Source organism: Salvelinus fontinalis, chromosome 21 (genome assembly GCF_029448725.1).
Source record: "Salvelinus fontinalis isolate EN_2023a chromosome 21, ASM2944872v1, whole genome shotgun sequence".
Classification (NCBI taxonomy): Eukaryota; Metazoa; Chordata; class Actinopteri; order Salmoniformes; family Salmonidae; genus Salvelinus; species Salvelinus fontinalis.
This window is the reverse complement of record NC_074685.1, coordinates 365,954-380,261: the sequence shown is the minus strand read 5'-3', so window position 1 is coordinate 380,261 and position 14,308 is coordinate 365,954. Positions and strand designations below refer to the sequence as shown.

The 14,308-nt window shown below is 47.4% G+C and overlaps 1 protein-coding gene across 1 annotated transcript in view; it reads left to right on the top strand.

Moving 5' to 3' along the window:
• Positions 1–12,598, top strand: part of LOC129818032 (methyl-CpG-binding domain protein 2-like) — a 163,833-nt gene extending 151,235 nt beyond the window's left edge. Inside the window, exon 7 of the mRNA XM_055873558.1 lies at positions 11,322–12,598. The gene's annotated coding sequence lies outside the window, so the exon portion shown is untranslated. The remainder of the gene's footprint in view (positions 1–11,321) is intronic.
• Positions 12,599–14,308: the final 1,710 nt, after the last annotated feature.

Genomic DNA, 14,308 nt, shown 5'->3' with positions numbered 1-14,308 from the left:
CGGTTAGTCAGACACTGGTTAGTCAGACACTGGTTAGTCAGACACCGGTTAGTCAGACACTGGTTAGTCAGACACTGGTTAGTCAGGCTGGTTAGTCAGGCTAGTTAGTCAGACACTGGTTAGTCAGACACCGGTTAGTCAGACACTGGTTAGTCAGACACCGGTTAGTCAGACACCGGTTAGTCAGACACTGGTTAGTCAGACACCGGTTAGTCAGGTTAGTTAGTCAGACACCGGTTAGTCAGACACTGGTTAGTCAGACACCGGTTAGTCAGACACCGGTTAGTCAGACACCGGTTAGTCAGACACCGGTTAGTCAGACACCGGTTAGTCAGGCTGGTTAGTCAGACACCAGTTAGTCAGCCATCGGTTAGTCAGACACCGGTTAGTCAGACACCGGTTAGTCAGACACCGGTTAGTCAGACACCGGTTAGTCAGACACCGGTTAGTCAGACACCGGTTAATCAGACACCGGTTAGTCAGACACCAGTTAGTCAGGCTGGTTAGTCAGACACTGGTTAGTCAGACACCGGTTAGTCAGGCTGGTTAGTCAGACACTGGTTAGTCAGACACCGGTTAGTCAGACACCGGTTAGTCAGACACTGGTTAGTCAGGCTGGTTAGTCAGACATCGGTTAGTCAGGCTGGTTAGTCAGACATCGGTTAGTCAGACACTGGTTAGTCAGGCTGGTTAGTCAGACACTGGTTAGTCAGGCTGGTTAGTCAGACATCGGTTAGTCAGACACTGGTTAGTCAGGCTGGTTAGTCAGACACCAGTTAGTCAGGCTGGTTAGTCAGACACCGGTTAGTCAGACACCGGTTAATCAGGCTGGTTAGTCAGACACCAGTTAGTCAGACACCAGTTAGTCAGGTTGGTTAGTCAGACACCGGTTAGTCAGACACCAGTTAGTCAGGCTGGTTAGTCAGACACCGGTTAGTCAGGCTGGTTAGCCAGACACCGGTTAGTCAGACACCGGTTAGTCAGACACCGGTTAGTCAGACACCGGTTAGTCCGACACCGGTTAGTCAGGCTGGTTAGTCAGACACCTGTTAGTCAGACACCGGTTAGTCAGGCTGGTTAGTCAGACACCGGTTAGTCAGGCTGGTTAGCCAGACACAGGTTAGTCAGACACCAGTTAGTCAGGCTGGTTAGCCAGACACCGGTTAGTCAGACACCGGTTAGTCAGACACCGGTTAGTCAGACACTGGTTAGTCAGACACCGGTTAGTCAGACACCGGTTAGTCAGACACCGGTTAGTCAGACACCGGTTAGTCAGACACCGGTTAGTCAGACACCGGTTAGTCAGGCTGGTTAGTCAGACACCGGTTAGTCAGACACCGGTTAGTCAGGCTGGTTAGTCAGACACCGGTTAGTCAGGCTGGTTAGTCAGGCTGGTTAGTCAGACACCGGTTAGTCAGGCTGGTTAGTCAGACACCGGTTAGCCAGACACCGGTTAGTCAGACACCGGTTAGTCAGACACCGGTTAGTCAGACACCGGTTAGTCAGGCTGGTTAGTCAGACACCGGTTAGTCAGGCTGGTTAGTCAGGCTGGTTAGTCAGACACCGGTTAGTCAGGCTGGTTAGTCAGACACCGGTTAGTCAGGCTGGTTAGTCAGACACCGGTTAGTCAGTCTGGTTAGTCAGACACTGGTTAGTCAGACACCGGTTAGTCAGTCAATACAATACAGTATAGCCTCTAGCCAGGTCTTATCCATTCAGGACCTCAATACAGTATAGCCTCTAGCCAGGTCTTATCCATTCAGGACCTCAATACAGTATAGCCTCTAGCCAGGTCTTATCCATTCAGGACCTCAATACAGTATAGCCTCTAGCCAGGTCTTATCCATTCAGTACCACAATACAGTATAGCCTCTAATCAGCACTGCTCTGTCATTTTCATTTGTGTGTGTGTGTGTGTGTGTGTGTGTGTGTGTGTATTACATGTTAATCTGTCTATATAGGATTGAACACTCTGAGGCACTGTAGTAAACCTTCCTTTTCAGTGCATTTGCATGCAATGTTTCCCTCCAGCTGTCAGTGTTAGTGGGAGAGGAGACACGTTGCTATCTGATTCTTTAAGTAATCAGCCCCTCTTCTGCCTCCCTATGTTTCCTCTCAAGTACAGGATGTATAATTAATGGCTACGCTGCAGTCAAAGACTTTAAAAAAATAAAATAATAATGGACCGGTTTGTCCTAATTAGAGACTTCTCTTAACTGGTTTAAAGTGAAAAACCTTTTTACTAGCGGAGATGCTAATTACGTGCTAAAATGCTTTTAGATTGATTCTGGGCTGTTTACTGGCCCATCGGGCTAATATTGCTATTGGTATTCAGTTTCCTAAGTATTTTTTGCATAGCAGTTTAATACCATAAGTGCAGTTATTGTGGGAGTAAGTGCTCTGGTTCAGCATAATAGCACGTTTTTAAAGGTTGACTGTTTCCTGAGCTGATTTTGTTCATCGCATTACGATAATTAGTTATCTTAAGTCGATCGATGGCATTGGATGAATATTTATGTTTATATTCTGAATAAGAGTATGTATTTGAAAGGATAGTGTGTCTTCTTCTAGCATGCTTCATTTCACTAATACAGTAACCTGGCTGTAAGTATTGTTTATAGTTCACCAAATTGGTACATATTTATTTAGTATTATATCCATGAAATTATATTGTACCTTTTTTAATAAACAGATATAGACCTAGATGCAGGTTCATACCAGAACACTGAACCCATTGCTGTTCAGAGGAAGGTTGTTGTTACCCCATGTTGTTCTCGCTGCTATCTGTCTGTCTCTCTCTGTGGGCCTGTAGTCTTTAAGGGGAATGGAAACACTTCCTCTCTGTGGGCCTGTAGCCTTAAAGGGGAATGGAAACACTTCCTCTCTGTGGGCCTGTAGCCTTAAAGGGGAATGGAAACACTTCCTCTCTGTGGGCCCGTAGCCTTAAAGGGGAATGGAAACACTTCCTCTCTGTGGGCCTGTAGCCTTAAAGGGGAATGGAAACACTTCCTCTCTGTGCGCCCGTAGCCTTAAAGGGGAATGGAAACACTTCCTCTCTGTGGGCCCGTAGCCTTAAAGCGACATGGAAACACTTCCTCTCTGTGGGCCTGTAGCCTTAAAGGGGAATGGAAACACTTCCTCTCTGTGGGCCCGTAGCCTTAAAGGGGAAGTGAAACACTTCCTCTCTGTGGGCCTGTAGCCTTAAAGGGGAATGGAAACACTTCCTCTCTGTGGGCCTGTAGCCTTAAAGGGGAATGGAAACACTTCCTCTCTGTGCGCCCGTAGCCTTAAAGGGGAATGGAAACACTTCCTCTCTGTGGGCCTGTAGCCTTAAAGGGGAATGGAAACACTTCCTCTCTGTGGGCCTGTAGCCTTAAAGGGGAATGGAAACACTTACTCTCTGTGGGCCTGTAGCCTTAAAGGGGAATGGAAACACTTCCTCTCTGTGGGCCTGTAGCCTTAAAGGGGAGGTGAAACACTTTCTCTCTGTGGGCCTGTAGCCTTAAAGGGGAATGGAAACACTTCCTCTCTGTGGGCCTGTAGCCTTAAAGGGGAATGGAAACACTTCCTCTCTGTGGGCCTGTAGCCTTAAAGGGGAATGGAAACACTTCCCCTCTGTGGGCCTGAAGCCTTAAAGGGGAATGGAAACACTTCCTCTCTGTGGGCCTGTAGCCTTCTCCTCCTCCTCTCAGGGCCTGTAGACTTAATGGAGAGACATGGCTAGTCTTCCTCCTCCTCCTCCTCCTCTCGGGGTCTGTAGCCTTAATGGAGAGACATGGCTAGTCTTCCTCCTCCTCCTCCTCCTCTCAGGGTCTGTAGCCTTAATGGAGAGACATGGCTAGTCTTCCTCCTCCTCCTCCTCTGAGGGTCTGTAGCCTTAATGGAGAGACATGGCTAGTCTTCCTCCTCCTCCTCCTCTGAGGGTCTGTAGCCTTAATGGAGAGACATGGCTAGTCTTCCTCCTCCTCCTCCTCCTCCTCCTCTCAGGGTCTGTAGCCTTAATGGAGAGACATGGCTAGTCTTCCTCCTCCTCCTCCTCCTCCTCCTCCTCCTCCTCCTCCTCCTCTCAGGGCCTGTAGCCTTAATGGAGAGACATGGCTAGTCTTCCTCCTCCTCCTCCTCCTCCTCCTCCTCTCAGGGCCTGTAGCCTTAATGGAGAGACATGGCTAGTCTTCCTTTTCCTCCTCCTCCTCCTCCTCCTCCTCCTCCTCCTCCTCCTCCTCTGAGGGTCTGTAGCCTTAATGAAGAGACATGGCTAGTCTTCCTCCTCCTCCTCCTCCTCCTACTCCTCCTCTCAGGGCCTGTAGCCTTAATGGAGAGACATGGCTAGTCTTCCTCCTCCTCCTCCTCCTCTTCCTCCTCCTCTCAGGGCCTGTAGCCTTAATGGAGAGACATGGCTAGTCTTCCTCCTCCTCCTCCTCCTCCTCCTCCTCCTCCTCCTCCTCTCAGGGCCTGTAGCCTTAATGGAGAGACATGGCTAGTCTTCCTCCTCCTCCTCCTCCTCCTCCTCCTCCTCCTCCTCCTCTCAGGGTCTGTAGCCTTAATGGAGAGACATGGCTAGTCTTCCTCCTCCTCCTCCTCCTCCTCCTCTCAGGGTCTGTAGCCTTAATGGAGAGACATGGCTAGTCTTCCTCCTCCTCCTCCTCCTCCTCCTCCTCCTCCTCCTCCTCCTCTCAGGGTCTGTAGCCTTAATGGAGAGACATGGCTAGTCTTCCTCCTCCTCCTCCTCCTCTCAGGGTCTGTAGCCTTAAAGGAGAGACATTGCTATTCCTCCTCCTCCTCCTCATCCTCCTCCTCCTCCTCCTCCTACTCCTCCTCTCAGGGTCTGAAGCCTTAATGGAGAGACATGGCTATTCCTCCTCCTCCTCCTCCTCCTCCTCCTCCTACTCCTCCTCTCAGGGTCTGTAGCCTTAAAGGAGAGACATGGCTATTCCTCCTCCTCCTCCTCCTCCTCCTCCTCCTCCTCCTCCTCCTCCTCCTACTCCTCCTCTCAGGGTCTGTAGCCTTAATGGAGAGACATGGCTAGTCTTCCTCCTCCTCCTCCTCCTCTCAGGGTCTGTAGCCTTAAAGGAGAGACATGGCTATTCCTCCTCCTCCTCCTCCTCCTCCTCCTCCTCCTCCTCTCAGGGTCTGAAGCCTTAATGGAGAGACATGGCTAGTCTTCCTCCTCCTCCTCCTCCTCCTCCTCCTCCTCCTCCTCCTACTCCTCCTCTCAGGGTCTGAAGCCTTAATGGAGAGACATGGCTAGTCTTCCTCCTCCTCCTCCTCCTCCTCCTCCTCCTCCTCCTCCTCCTCCTCCTCCTCCTCTCAGGGTCTGTAGCCTTAATGGAGAGACATGGCTAGTCTTCCTCCTCCTCCTCCTCCTCCTCCTCCTCCTCCTCCTCCTTCTCCTCCTCTCAGGGTCTGTAGCCTTAATGGAGAGACATGGCTAGTCTTCCTCCTCCTCCTCCTCCTCCTCCTCCTCTCAAGGTCTGTAGCCTTAATGGAGAGAAATGGCTATTCTTCCTCCTCCTCCTCCTCCTCCTCCTTCTCTCAGGGTCTGTAGCCTTAATGGAGAGACATGGCTAGTCTTCCTCCTCCTCCTCCTCCTCCTCCTCCTCCTCTCAGGGTCTGTAGCCTTAATGGAGAGACATGGCTAGTCTTCCTCCTCCTCCTCCTCCTCCTTCTCTCAGGGTCTGCAGCCTTAAAGGAGAAACATGGCTAGTCTTCCTGTTACTGAACTCTAACACGTTTATCTCTGTTCTGTCAGATGCTCACTCTCTCTCTCCTGAAGCCTACCCCCCCCCCCGCTGCTCTCCTTCCCTTTACCTCAATCCCCTCTTCACCTTTTCCAAACCATCACACACACACACCCTGCTGTTCCCTGCAGGTAGCCTAACGATTAAGAGCGTTGGGACAGAACCCCAAGGGCTTCTTGTTTGAATCCTTGAGCCGGGCAATGTGGGAAAATGATCCGTTCTGCCCTTCAGAAAGGCATTTAACCCCCGCGTGAACTGCTCCCCGTGTACCGATGACACGGTCATCGATTTAAGGCTGTCCCCCGCACCTTTCTGATTCAGTGGGGTTAAATGCAGAAGACATTTCAGCTGAATACCTTCAGATGTGCTTCTGACTAGGTATCACCTTTCTCCTCCCTTACCCTCAACCCCCACACCCACCACCACTCTCAGACAAATCCCATTGAGCAGGGATGGGCAACTTGCGGCCTACGGGCCACATAGTAGGCCAGCGGATCAATTTCCCTAAAACAGGGAACTCAGTTAGAACAGTACAATACACCAGGTGTCATTTAGAATGATGACAGTACAATACACCAGGTGTCATTTAGAATGATGACAGTACAATACACCAGGTGTCATTTAGAATGATGACAGTGACAGGATACACCAGGTGTCATTTAGAATGATGACAGGACAATACACCAGGTGTCATTTAGAATGATGACAGTACAATGCACCAGGTGTCATTTAGAATGATGACAGTACAATACACCAGGTGTCATTTAGAATGATGACAGGACAATACACCAGGTGTCATTTAGAATGATGACAGTACAATGCACCAGGTGTCATTTAGAATGATGACAGTACAATACACCAGGTGTCATTTAGAATGATGACAGGAAAATACACCAGGTGTCATTTAGAATGATGACAGTACAATACACCAGGTGTCATTTAGAATGATGACAGTACAATACACCAGGTGTCATTTAGAATGATGACAGTTAGAACAGGACAATACACCAGGTGTCATTTAGAATGATGACAGTACAATACACCAGGTGTCATTTAGAATGATGACAGTACAATACACCAGGTGTCATTTAGAATGATGACAGTACAATACACCAGGTGTCATTTAGAATGATGACAGGACAATACACCAGGTGTCATTTAGAATGATGACAGGACAATACACCAGGTGTCATTTAGAATGATGACAGTACAATACACCAGGTGTCATTTAGAATGATGACAGGACAATACACCAGGTGTCATTTAGAATGATGACAGGACAATACACCAGGTGTCATTTAGAATGATGACAGGACAATACACCAGGTGTCATTTAGAATGATGACAGGACAATACACCAGGTGTCATTTAGAATGATGACAGGACAATACACCAGGTGTCATTTAGAATGATGACAGGACAATACACCAGGTGTCATTTAGAATGATGACAGGACAATACACCAGGTGTCATTTAGAATGATGACAGGACAATACCCCAGGTGTCATTTAGAATGATGACAGGACGATACACCAGGTGCCATTTAGAATGATGACAGGACAATACACCAGGTGTCATTTAGAATGATGACAGGACAATACACCAGGTGTCATTTAGAATGATGACAGTTAGAACAGTAGAATACACCAGGTGTCATTTAGAATGATGACAGGACAATACCCCAGGTGTCATTTAGAATGATGACAGGACAATACACCAGGTGTCATTTAGAATGATGACAGGACAATACACCAGGTGTCATTTAGAATGATGACAGTTAGAACAGTAGAATACACCAGGTGTCATTTAGAATGATGACAGTACAATACACCAGGTGTCATTTAGAAATGGGACTGTGCATCAGCAGTTTCTCTCTTGTTATTTCAGTCACTGACAGTCACTCATTTAGCCATGTCAACAAAACATTTTTAGATGTTAGTCAGCTATCTAAACTTGTAGTAATCCATGGCCGAATACAGACCGGTCACACAGGGCACGTGGCCCTGATCTCCAGGGGCCCTGACCTCCAGGGGGCTCTGAACACCAGGGGGCTCTGACCTCCAGGGGGCCTGACCTCCAGGGGTTCCTGACCTCCAGGGGGCCTGACCTCCAGGGGGCCCTGACCTCCAGGGGGCCCTGACCTCCAGGGGGCCCTGACCTCCAGGGGGCCCTGACCTCCAGGGGTTCCTGACCTCCAGGGGGCCTGACCTCCAGGGGTTCCTGACCTCCAGGGGGCCTGACCTCCAGGGGTTCCTGACCTCCAGGGGGCTCTGACCTCCAGGGGGCCCTGACCTCCAGGGGGCTCTGACCTCCAGGGGTTCCTGACCTCCAGGGGGCCTGACCTCCAGGGGTTCCTGACCTCCAGGGGGCCTGACCTCCAGGGGGCCCTGACCTCTAGGGGGCCCTGACCTCCAGGGGGCCCTGACCTCCAGGGGTTCCTGACCTCCAGGGGGCCTGACCTCCAGGGGTTCCTGACCTCCAGGGGGCCTGACCTCCAGGGGTTCCTGACCTCCAGGGGGCTCTGACCTCCAGGGGTTCCTGACCTCCAGGGGGCCTGACCTCCACGGGCCCTGACCTCCAGGGGCCCTGACCTCCAGGGGGCTCTGACCTCCAGGGGGCCCTGACCCCTGACCTCCGGGGGCACTGACCTCCAGAGGTTCTCCATTGATTTTGTTAGTCACTCAGATATTATATTAACATGGCATAGTTCATGGCAACATTTGCAGAATTGCAGGAAATTTGCTTTAAAACGGAGAGATAAAAATTCTCCATGGCAAAATGAGTAGAATGCAGGAAATTAACTTTAAAACAAAAATTGTCTCTCCGCTGTCACGACAGCGGCAGTAAAATATTTTGCCCGCGAGGGCCCCCAAAACGTCAGCCTTGACTAAAGGTATAAGGCCTTTAGTTAAGACTGTTACCGAGTGTAACTACACAAATCAGTTGACTGCGTGTGTGTGTATGGATGTGTGTGTGAATGTGTGTATGTAGACCTGCGAGCCACTGAGATCCCTCATCATGAGTTCTGATTTATGTTGAATCAAAGAGAGATGGAGAGAGAGAGAGACCCAACTCCCTCCTCTTTACGGTCTCCCCTTGGTCTTAAACACAGAGCATGATCTGAGCTCAACTCTCCTCTCTTCTTTCTCTTTTCTCTCTCTCACTCATTTCAATTCAAGGGTATTGTCATGGGAAACATATGTTTACATTGCCAAAGCAAGTGTCATATTATATGTAAATAGTTAAAGTACAAAAGGGGAAAATAAATAAACATAAATATGGGTTGTATTTACAGTGGTGTTTGTTCTTCACTGGTTGCCCTTTTCTTGTGACAACAGGTCACAAATCTTGCTGCTGTGATGTCACACTGTGGTATTTCACCCAGTAGATATGGGAATTTATCAAAATTGGATTTGTTTTCGAATTCTTTGTGGGTCTGTGTAATCTGAGGGAAATATGTGTCTCTAATATGGTCATACATTGGGCAGGAGGTTAGGAAGTGCAGCTCAGTTTCCACCTCATTTTGTGGGCAGTGTGCACATAGCCTGTCTTCTCTTGAGAGCCATGTCTGCCCACGGCGGCCTTTCTCAATAGCAAGGCTATGCTCACTGAGTCTGTACATAGTCAAAGCTTTCCTTAAGTTTGGGTCAGTCACAGTGGTCAGGTATTCTGCCGCTGTGTACTCTCTGTTTAGGGCCAAATAGCATTCTAGTTTGCTCTGTTTTTTAAAAATTCTTTCCAATGTGTCAAGTAATTATCTTTTTGTTTTCTCGTGATTTGGTTGGGTCTAATTGTGTTGCTGTCCTGGGGCTCTGTGGGGTGTGTTTGTGTTTGTGAACAGAGCCCAGGACCAGCTTGCTTAGGGGACTCTTCTCCAGGTTCATCTCTCTGTAGGTGATGGCTTTGTTATGGAAGGTTTGGGAATTGCTTCCTTTTAGGCGGTTGTAAATTTTATCGTCTCTTTTCTGGATTTTGATAATTAGCGGATATCGGCCTAATTCTGCTCTGCATGCATTAATTTGTGTTTTTCATTGTCTCTCTCTCCTGTCTCTCTCCTGTCTCTCCTGTCTCTCTCTCCTCTCTCTCTCCTGTCTCTCTCTCCTGTCTCTCTCTCTCTCTTGTCTCTCTCTCCTGTCTCTCTCTCGCTCTCTCTCTCTCTCTCTCCTGTCTCTCTCTCTCTCCTGTCTCTCTCTCTCTCCTGTCTCTCTCTCTCTCTCCTGTCTCTCTCTCTCCTGTCTCTCTCTCTCTCCTGTCTCTCTCTCTCTCCTGTCTCTCTCGTCTCTCTGCCCCCCCCTCTCTCCATCTCTCTCTCCCCAGCCACAGTCCCCTCTCCCCCCTCTCCTCTGACGCTGGTCTCTCTTCATGTTGAAGGGAGGTATAGATTCTCACTGATCTAGTTTTATCCCACTGCTCTTCAGTGTCCCCCAATAATACACATCTAAAGATCCTTCTAGTGGCTGACTTCCCTTTACTGTCAAGTCCCAATTGGCTCCCTATTCCCTATATAGTGCACTACTACCAAAAAGGAGAGGATAGGTTGCTATTTGGGATGTATCCTAGATGGGGGTTTTTGAACAATCGTCTAGACTTTTCCTTCACCTTGTTTAGCTGTTGTTGCGGCTCCGTTTATATAGGTCACTGAGTGGATTCATCTGAGGAATTATACCTGAAGGGAATTTACTGCTCCAAAATGTGTGTTTGTGTGTCTCTCAACCCCATCTCTGTCTCCCCCCCCTGTCTCTCTCTTCCCCCTCTGTCTGTCTCTCTCTTCCCCCTCTGTCTGTCTCTCTCTTCCCCCTCTGTCTGTCTCTCTCTTCCCCCCCCCCCTGTCTCTCTCTCCCCCCCCCCCTGTCTCCTCTCTTCCCCTCCCCCTGTCTGTCTCTCTCTTCCCCCTCTGTCTGTCTCTCTCTTCCCCCCTGTCTGTCTCTCTCTTCCCCCCTGTCTGTCTCTCTCTTCCCCCCTGTCTGTCTCTCTCTTCCCCCCTGTCTGTCTCTCTCTTCCCCCCTGTCTGTCTCTCTCTTCCCCCCTGTCTGTCTCTCTCCCCCCTGCTGTCTCTCTTCCCCCCTGTCTGTCTCTCTCTTCCCCCCTGTCTGTCTCTCTCTTCCCCCCTGTCTGTCTCTCTCTTCCCCCCTGTCTGTCTCTCTCTTCCCCCCTGTCTGTCTCTCTCTTCCCCCCTGTCTGTCTCTCTCTTCCCCCCTGTCTGTCTCTCTCTTCCCCCCTGTCTATCTCTCTCTTCCCCCCTGTCTGTCTCTCTCTTCCCCCCTGTCTATCTCTCTCTTCCCCCCTGTCTGTCTCTCTCTCCCCCCTGTCTGTCTCTCTCTCCCCCCCATCTGTCCTGCCCCCCCCCCCCCTGTCTCTCTCCCCCCCCCTGTCTCTCTCCTCCCCCCTGTCCCCCCCCTGTCTCTCTCCTCCCCCCCTGCCCCCCCCCCTGTCTCTCTCCTCCCCCCTGCCCCCCCCCCCCTGTCTCTCTCTTCCCCCCCTGTGTGTTGTTGCCTTTAGGGTAGGTGTTTATGTTCCTGCCTGCTAGCCTTGTTCATTAAATGATGTTTGTACTAATGGTCTCTGGTTTGTCTTTCTCCACAGTGTCCTTTCTTCCTTAGGCAGATGATGAAGACAGTCATCCTACACACAGAGGAGGGTACCTGCACAATGGAACCCTGATCCCATATGTAGTGCACACTATATGAAATAGGGTGTCACTAAAGCACTAGGGTTGCAAAGGGAGGGTATATTACTGGAAAGTTTACCAGTAAACTACCAGAATTTTTGGGGGTAACTTTCAAGGATTTTATGTAATCTATTACAAGACATCTAGTGACCCGGTTGGATACTACAGATTATGACAGGTGTCTGTAATTGTGAAATAATGACATAATTAAATAATATTTTAAAATGTAGAAAAAAATTGAATTACAAAGCTGTAAAATGTTATTTTTTAATATAAACCTTAAACTTAGTGAATATCATTGCTGTTTAATGTGATCGTTTCAGTATGAAATATCTTTTTACATTTTTAACTTATTTATTTTTTATTATGTCAAAATGTATTTCGTTGTCAATGTTTTGCCGTGAAACTGGTGGCCGTTGTGAAGAAAAGGTCAATAGTTCAAAGAGTTGAAGAGTTTATTCAAAAACAAATATATTGTCGATTTTAGATGCGTTATTCATGAATTGGTCCGTTTTCTCTTCAACCATATGTTCTATCTACTAGAAACTTATGGACACTATCCACACAGATATAAATACTATATATTAATAAACCGTTTTAAAATGACGATGAAGTTAAGATTGCCATATCTTTTGTTTAATTACCATAATTTGTGAAGATTACGGTCACTTTGTTTAAATTAACCAGTAACTTTGCAACCCTAGTCGGGACATTCAGAGACGGGAATCAGTTGGTCTGCTTTTTAAACAAACGGACTGTCACAATCTCACACATCCCTTGATACCTGACTCGCCTAGCTTCAAACCAAAGCCTTTTTGGACTTAACTATTTGTTTTTAATCTACATATCTGTACATACCAGTATAACGCTTATTTGTTTTTTGTGTCAGAATTTTGCACTTAAATACTATTTTTTTATAAAAAGGCGAATATTGAGCAAAATTATTTGAACTTCTGGGGACTTCATTTGCAATCTGCTGGATTTGTATATTGCTAACTATTTTACTTTTCTTTATTATTCATTTGTATTTTTTTGGGGTGGTTTGTTGGTTGGAAAGGGATTGAATATTATTGTTTTTTAAATTTTTTATAACAAATGATCAACTGCTTATTTAAAACATGTTTATACCCGGAGAGAAAACAAATTATGTGGACCTTTGTTGCCTCACTTTAGACTTTTTTAAAGTAAATAAATGAATATATTCACAAGTGTTGTCTTTCTGACTGTAGCGTTCTGTAGTGAGGTTAGGATCCCTTAAAGAGGTAGGAGTTAACCTATGGGCCCTGGTCAAAAGTAGTGCACTACATAGGGAATAGGAGTGCCCTTTGAAATGCAGTCAGTATGATCAGCTAAAGTGACCTATGATGAGAGGAGGCTACTAAACAGAAACGTTTTTTTGAGACCAGTTTCTTTCGAAAAACCAGACAGATACTTAAAACGTATAGAAATATAGGCTGTCATCACTGATTGATGTATTTGACCTGTCTGCCTTCTTGAAGGATTGCAACAGGACTGAGTCTAGTCTGATGACAGTGCAGTTGGCTCCAATGGCATTATAACATGACAGCAGCAGGTATAGAAGGCATTATAACATGACAGCAGCAGGTAGAGAAGGCATTATAACATGACAGCAGCAGGTATAGAAGGCATTATAACATGACAGCAGCAGGTAGAGAAGGCATTATAACATGACAGCAGCAGGTAGAGAAGGCATTATAACATGACAGCAGCAGGTATAGAAGGCATTATAACATGACAGCAGCAGGTAGAGAAGGCATTATAACATGACAGCAGCAGGTAGAGAAGGCATTATAACATGACAGCAGCAGGTATAGAAGGCATTATAACATGGACAGCAGCAGGTAGAGAAGGCATTATAACATGACAGCAGCAGGTAGAGAAGGCATTATAACATGACAGCAGCAGGTATAGAAGGCATTATAACATGACAGCAGCAGGTAGAGAAGGCATTATAACATGACAGCAGCAGGTATAGAAGGCATTATAACATGACAGCAGCAAGTAGAGAAGGCATTATAACAACATGACAGCAGCAGGTATAGAAGGCATTATAACATGACAGCAGCAGGTAGAGAAGGCATTATAACATGACAGCAGCAGGTAGAGAAGGCATTATAACAACATGACAGCAGCAGGTATAGAAGGCATTATAACATGACAGCAGCAGGTAGAGAAGGCATTATAACATGACAGCAGCAGGTATAGAAGGCATTATAACATGACAGCAGCAGGTAGAGAAGGCATTATAACATGACAGCAGCAGGTAGAGAAGGCATTATAACATGACAGCAGCAGGTATAGAAGGCATTATAACATGACAGCAGCAGGTATAGAAGGCATTATAACATGACAGCAGCAGGTATAGAAGGCATTATAACATGACAGCAGCAGGTAGAGAAGGCATTATAACATGACAGCAGCAGGTATAGAAGGCATTATAACATGACAGCAGCAGGTATAGAAGGCATTATAACATGACAGCAGCAGGTAGAGAAGGCATTATAACATGACAGCAGCAGGTATAGAAGGCATTATAACATGACAGCAGCAGGTAGAGAAGGCATTATAACATGACAGCAGCAGGTATAGAAGGCATTATAACAACATGACAGCAGCAGGTATAGAAGGCATTATAACATGACAGCAGCAGGTATAGAAGGCATTATAACATGACAGCAGCAGGTAGAGAAGGCATTATAACAACATGACAGCAGCAGGTATACTGTCTGTCTGTCTGTCTGTCTGTCTGTCTGTCTGTCTGTCTGTCTGTGTCTGTCTGTCTGTCTGTCTGTCCCTCTATTTGTCCGTCCGTCCGTCTGTCTGTCTGTCTGTCCCTCTATTTGTCCGTCCGTCCGTCTGTCTGTCTGTCTGTCTGTCTGTC